The sequence below is a fragment of the Ambystoma mexicanum genome, chromosome 9 (genome assembly GCF_040938575.1).
Source record: "Ambystoma mexicanum isolate Mex_15411 chromosome 9, UKY_AmexF1_1, whole genome shotgun sequence".
Lineage (NCBI taxonomy): Eukaryota > Metazoa > Chordata > Amphibia > Caudata > Ambystomatidae > Ambystoma > Ambystoma mexicanum.
Genome location: NC_090931.1, coordinates 1500140015 through 1500147209, shown reverse-complemented (window position 1 = coordinate 1500147209; position 7195 = coordinate 1500140015).

Below are 7195 nucleotides of genomic sequence, written 5' to 3'. Positions count from 1 at the left end.
ACGGTGAGGACATACCAGCAGAATCAGGTAATGAGACTACCATTGATTACATGCAATGTGTCTTGTTTGGGTGGGCTTCAGGGTGGGTTGGTGTGTAATTTGATTGAAAATACTCTTACACAGGTGTGTAGTAATGGCTCCAGGGCGGTTAGCTGCTCAAGTGCGGCTATGTTCCATTTGGGGCACTGCTATTTGTGACACTGGTGTCATGTTGTGATGGCCATTTTGTTTGCTGTCACATACCATGACATGGTGTCCTCAGTGGCGGGACTGTGAAGGGAATGGGTGACATGGCAATGTTGTCATGTAGTGAATCGGCTGTGGCAATGCATATTAGATTGATGGAGTTGTGTCTTTGCGTTGTGATGCATTGCTGGTGTATGTGTAGCTAGGGGTGCACACATATTGACACTTCCATGTTAACAATCTCAGGCTGATGTGTATCTGACTGTTTATTGTCAAGTAATTTTCAGACATTGTCAGGTAGTGTCATCATTGATTGTCAGATGGTATGTGCCAGAGCAGTGTGCACTAGCCAGCACTGTGATTCCTAGGTGAAGAAGTTGGCCACCAGTTGCGTACGGGCTGCCTCCCCCCGTGCCCTTTCCCCTCCCATGCGCAGCGGGCGTGCATGTGGTTGTGGATGTGGGGGCACCACCATGTCCACGGGCAGGCCCCGGCGTGTTGCAACGTTGTGCAGGACACATGCTGCCACTATGATCCTGCACACTATTCGGGGAGCATATAACAGCTGCCCGCCAGAACGGTCAAGGGAGCGGAAGCGTGACTTCAGCACTCCGAATGTGCGCTCCACTATGCCCCGTGTTGCAATGTGGGCAGTGTTGTACCTTACCTGGGGTGGCGTGGTGGGGTTCCGGATTGGGGTCATCATGTGGGGGCTGATAGGGTAGGCACTGTCCCCTGCGGAGGTGGTGATGGGTATCATTAGTGGTGTTGTGTCATGACCCAGTATCTGACATGCATGCATGTGCAGTGGCATTCATGCTCACCAAGCAGCCATGTATCTCCATGCTGGCCAGCCTCTAGGTCCCGGCATAGGGTAGACATTCTGTAGATGAAGCTGTCGTAGGTGCACCCTGGATAGTTGGCATATACTGATGTGATTATTCCCTTGGCATTGCATACAACTTGCACGTTGATGGAATGCCAGTGCTTGCGGTTTCTATAGATGTGCTCTGTTGCCCTGGGTGGACGTAGAGCCACATGTGTGCAGTCAATTGCACCAAGCACTTTGGGGAATTGAGCCACACCATAGAATTCCTGGATGCACGTCCGCCTTTCTGCATGAGTCCTGGGGAGATATATGTGCCTGCGGACTGATGGCCGTGCAGTGATGATGTTCAAGACCTGGTGTAGGCAGCGTGACTGCGTGGCCTGTGACACACCACCCACTATGGCACTTGTCCGCTGAAAGGATCCAGTGGCCAAGAAGTGCAGTACATTCAGGACCTTCTGCAGGGGGCTGAGTGCTTGGGAGCACAGGGTGGGTGATGTGAGGTCATCCTCCCACTCACTGACCAGGTCCAGTATGATGTGTGCTGGAAACCTGTACCTCCCATACACCTGGTCATCAGGCATCCCGAATAGGCTGGTTCTGGGTGTGAATATTCCGGCCCTGACTCTCCTCCTCCTCCTCCTTTGGTAGCCCACTGCCACTGCTGCTAGGAACGGTATGTTCATCCTGGCATCTGGCTTGTTTATTGAAAAGTGCGCAAATTAATGCCTTGTGCGTGTTGTAGGCGAGCGTGTGAGCCTCGCACCCCTGGAATCGAGTTCCCACTCCAATCGCGTGTGGAAATTCCCACGCAGCAGGCATACAGGTGCGCTGGCCGCGCGCCCCTGAAATACACGTACTTAGGCCAATGGCGCGTACGCGCACTTTTGGCCAATTACACGCGATGAAATACACGTACATAGGCCAATGGCGTGTACGCGCACTTTTGGCCAATTACACGCGATGACACTCTGACGTGCAGTATTTCCACGTGTGCTCCGTCTTCACGTGCTGAGTGGGGAACGCCCGTGCGGATCACGTCAGACGCGCTTACGCGATGAGGGACTCTGGTCCAATAGAATCGCGTATGCGTGCTGACGCACTTACGCGCTAAGGGCCTTTCCTCGGATTTCACGCTGACGTGCAGGAATTTCACGTGCCAAATCACTCCGTATCAAGCTGGCCACCCGAAAACACACGGAACACCACGCTCCTGCCCCGAAGGCCGAGTTACTGCCCCCCCAGTGCCCTGAGCAGCCTCCCACGTGCTATCTGCTGCTGCCTGCCTGCTGCCACCGTGCCCTGCCATTTGGTGCCTGCACATCAGCCATCTGCAGGGGTCCACTTGCTGTGTCCACCCCTGCTGGAACTGAAGACTCCCAACTGGGATTACATCGCTCCACAGCCCAGCCCCAGGACCCAGTTGCCCACCCACACCTGCCTCTGGGGTTGCCATGTCGGGCACTTCTACATCTGGCACCAGTGGCAACCCCAGGCCAGAGGGGCAGAGGGGCACCAGCTTCACTGCCACCGAAGTTGGTGTCCTGGTGGAGCATGTCCTGGGGCAGTATGATGCCCTCTTTGGATCGTCCCGCGCCAGCAAGGAAGGACGGGAGAGGATCTGGGCCGACTGTGTGGTTGCCATCAACGCGGAGGGGGTGGCAACCCGCAACGTCTTGAAGATCAAGAAGCGCTGGGAGGACTTGAGGTCCAGGACCCTTGTGAAGGCCCGGCGCCTCGTGGAGGGGGGCCGGGGCCACATGAGTTCCATCCAGAAGAGGGTCCTGGAATGCGTACGCCCAGCGCTCCACGCCCAGATCCTTGAGAGGGAGACCCGTCTGGAGTTGAGCGGTAAGTGTCCAAGCATCACTGTGTGAGACAGGGCATGTTGCGGTGTGCTGGTTCTATGATACTTGCCTGGTAGTGTGCCATGGGCCATGTATGCATGTATGTGTGCTGGGACATCATGGTAATGCATGTGCGACCAGTGATGTGTGACCCACATGGTTGTTGCATGTGTTGAAATGCGGCATGGGGAGCACTATGCAGATTTGGGACATGAGAGCATGCCAGTCTCTGTACCTGGACATGGATGGGGGTGAAGGATGGGTGCTGATGCCAGGTACATATATGGTAGCCATGTCTGTGTGCCTGACCTGCATGTCTGTGACTTGTGCATGCCATGGATGCATGACTCATGTGTGTGACAATGCACAGATTCAGTGACGCACCCAACTTACCCTTGTTTTGCCTGTGTTCGGTGTGATTGGGGCCAGATGGATGTGACTGAGGTGAAGTGTGTGCATGTGATATGCATGAGCCATGATGCATGTGAGTTACATATCATTGAATGTTTCAAGAGTCAATTGGACATGCATGGAAATGTGCATGGCATGCACCATGCCTGTTACTGTGTGTGTTTTGCCTGGACTGACCCATGTGTTGTGGAGGGACATGATGGAAGTGTACTTTGACAGGGGTGCTCATCTGCTATTGCTTCCTGTCTAGGGGACCATTGTACAGTAGCCTGATGCTTGTGTCCTTTGTCTCCCTCTACGCAGCGGCTAGTGAAGAAGAGGGCGGAGACGGCGCTGTGGAGCAAGGCGGCGGGGATGCCCCCACGGCTGCAGCGGAAGTGGTGGGTGAGCCCCCACAGGGGCCTGCTACGGCGGGAGACGGTGAGGAGCCATCCAGGTTGGTGGTTTGCATAGAGGAGGAGGAGGCCGACACTGGTGCACACATGGGGCCTGGTGGGAGCATCCCTGCTGGTGCAAGTGGTGCAGTCCAGGGCCAGGGGCAGGAGGCAGCACAGGTCACCGTGGAGGTGCCTGTGCATGTCGCTGTCCCTGACCCTGTGAGTGCACCACCATGCACCAGCAGGGATGCCCCGTCCCAGGCCCGTCCGCAGGTAGAGGGGATGTCCATGTCAACTGACTCCCCTCCACCTGCGGCCGTGGGAACCCCTGGCCGCGTGGAGCAGGTCCTGATTGGGGTCGCGATGCGCACAGCTGTGATTCGTGATGCCGTGCGTGCTTCCCGGGAGGAGCACGCACGTCATCACGAAGTGCACCGTGCCGACGTGGCCCAATTGGGATCGGCCATGTTCGGGGGGTTCCTGCATGTGTTGGCCAATCTGACGGCCCTCTCCTCCTCTGTGCAGGCTATCCACCGGTCGTTCTCCTTGCCGTCTTCCGGCCCAGATGCCACCATGGCCCCCTGTGGACCTGCCCCGACCAATGCAGCCAGCTCGGGGGGGATCCCATCCCTGCCGCAGTTGGGAGTCGGAGGTCCAGCAGGGGTGGACGACACAGCAAGTGGACCCCAGCAGATGGAAGATGTGCCGGCATCATCGGGCAGGGCACGTGCACGACGGCGTCGGTGGTTACCATCAGCCTGGATGCCGTCGTGCTGGCAGAGGCAGTGGCGTCGGAGGCAGCAGCGGGCTCGACGTGGGAGGCATCATGGCTCAGGGCCATCAAGATCAGAGGGGCAGGCATCGGCCGGAGGGCAGGGCAACCCTGGCATGGCGGTGTGTTCCGTGTGGGAGGAGTTTGGCCAGCGGATAGGTGCGGAGCGGCAGCGGGCGGAAGAGGAGCGGCTCGCCATGGCCAGGGCGGAGATCTCCATGCATCAGGCATTGAGGCGGGCTGAGTGCCTCGAGGAGGCTCGCAGGGAATTTGGTGAGCACATGGGGTTGTCCCTGCGAGACCTCGGGGCCAGGACTGAGTCCCGCCTCCAGGACATTGACATGGAGTTCGAGGATGCCCTGGCCAGCATCACCAAGTGAGCCGCAGGACTAGCCCGCTGCCTTTGTATATAGTTTTTTAGTTAGTTAGTGCTAGGTTTCCTTTATTTCTTTTTATTATTTTGGACCGCTTGGACAATGGCCACTTCTTTGTACATATTTTTTTTATTAGTTAGTATTAGGTTTCATTAGTGGTGTTGGGCTCATGGACCCTTGAACAATCCTGTAAATATTGTTATTTTTTGGGAGGAAGATTTTTTGACTTTCATATTGTTTACACCATGTCGTAATGGTTTGTCTTTCATTTCATGCTACATGTGTTTACTTTGGACAAAATCTATAGAATTTTCTATCCTTTGTTTTTTGGTTTCTCATTTTTGTTCCCGGACATGGACCTTTTATTTGCTTTGCCGGATAGTTGTATTAGTTAACTTGATTTTTTTTTAATACATTTTTATATTATCTTACACTTGTGTCATTTTTTCTTTGGTTTCTTACATGTCATGATATGGGTTTTGACATTCACTTGCACCCATTGTGTATGTGTGTGTGGCGGACATGTGTTCTTTTGCATACTTGCCTTTGGGGTTGTGTCATGTGATTGCATTCACTATGTGGGTGCATGCAATCCTTGCCTGGGTGTTTGTGCTGGGTATGCTGGCCATTACTGCCATTATTGTGTATCGACAGGACCAGGGGCCAGGGGGACATGGGTGGGGGCCTGGTGGAGGGTGCCCCTGGTGGATGGGGGTGGGGGTGGTGGGAGACATGGGTGGGGGCCTGGTGGAGGGTGTCCCTGGTTATTGGGGGGTTGGGGGTGGTGGGAGACATGGGTTGGACATGGGTGGGGGCCTGCTGGCAGGTTCCCCACAGTGCTGGGGGTGGGGGAGGTGGGAGACATGGGTTGGACATGGGTGGGGGCCTGCTGGGAGGTTCCCCACAGTGCTGGGGGTGGGGGTGGTGGGAGACATGGGTGGGGGCCTGGTGGAGGGTGTCCCTGGTGGATGGGGGGTTGGGGGTGGTGGGAGACATGGGTGGGGGCCTGGTGGAGGGTGTCCCTGGTGGATGGGGGTTGGGGGTGGTGGGAGACATGGGTTGGACATGGGTGGGGGCCTGCTGGCAGGTTCCCCACAGTGCTGGGGGTGGGGGTGGTGGGAGACATGGGTTGGACATGGGTGGGGGCCTGCTGCCAGGTTCCCCACAGTGCTGGGGGTGGGGGTGGTGGGAGACATGGGTTGGACATGGGTGGGGGCCTGCTGGCAGGTTCCCCACAGTGCTGGGGGTGGGGGTGGTAGGAGACATGGGTGGGGGACTGGTGGAGGGTGTCCCTGGTGGATGGGGGGTTGGGGGTGGTGGGAGACATGGGTGGGGGCCTGGTGGAGGGTGTCCCTGGTGGATGGGGGTTGGGGGTGGTGGGAGACATGGGTTGGACATGGGTGGGGGCCTGCTGGCAGGTTCCCCACAGTGCTGGGGGTGGGGGTGGTGGGAGACATGGGTTGGACATGGGTGGGGGCCTGCTGGCAGGTTCCCCACAGTGCTGGGGGTGGGGGTGGTGGGAGACATGGGTTGGACATGGGTGGGGGCCTGCTGGCAGGTTCCCCACAGTGCTGGGGGTGGGGGTGGTGGGAGACATGGGTGGGGGCCTGGTGGAGGGTGTCCCTGGTGGATGGGGGGTTGGGGGTGGTGGGAGACATGGGTGGGGGCCTGGTGGAGGGTGTCCCTGGTGGATGGGGGGTTGGGGGTGGTGGGAGACATGGGTGGGGGCCTGGTGGAGGGTGTCCCTGGTGGATGGGGGTTGGGGGTGGTGGGAGACATGGGTTGGACATGGGTGGGGGCCTGCTGGCAGGTTCCCCACAGTGCTGGGGGTGGGGGTGGTGGGAGATTGGGGTTGGACATGGGTGGGGGCCTGCTGGCAGGTTCCCCACAGTGCTGGGGGTGGGGGTGGTGGGAGACATGGGTGGGGGCCTGGTGGAGGGTGTCCCTGGTGGATGGGGGGTTGGGGGGGTGGGAGACATGGGTGGGGGCCTGGTGGAGGGTGTCCCTGGTGGATGGGGGGTGGGGGTGGTGGGAGACATGGGTTGGACATGGGTGGGGGCCTGCTGGCAGGTTCCCCACAGTGCTGGGGGTGGGGGTGGTGGGAGACATGGGTTGGACATGGGTGGGGGCCTGCTGGCAGGTTCCCCACAGTGCTGGGGGTGGGGGTGGTGGGAGACATGGGTTGGACATGGGTGGGGGCCTGCTGGCAGGTTCCCCACAGTGCTGGGGGTGGGGGTGGTGGGAGACATGGGTGGGGGCCTGGTGGAGGGTGTCCCTGGTGGATGGGGGGTTGGGGGTGGTGGGAGACATGGGTGGGGGCCTGGTGGAGGGTGTCCCTGGTGGATGGGGGGTTGGGGGTGGTGGGAGACATGGGTGGGGGCCTGGTGGAGGGTGTCCCT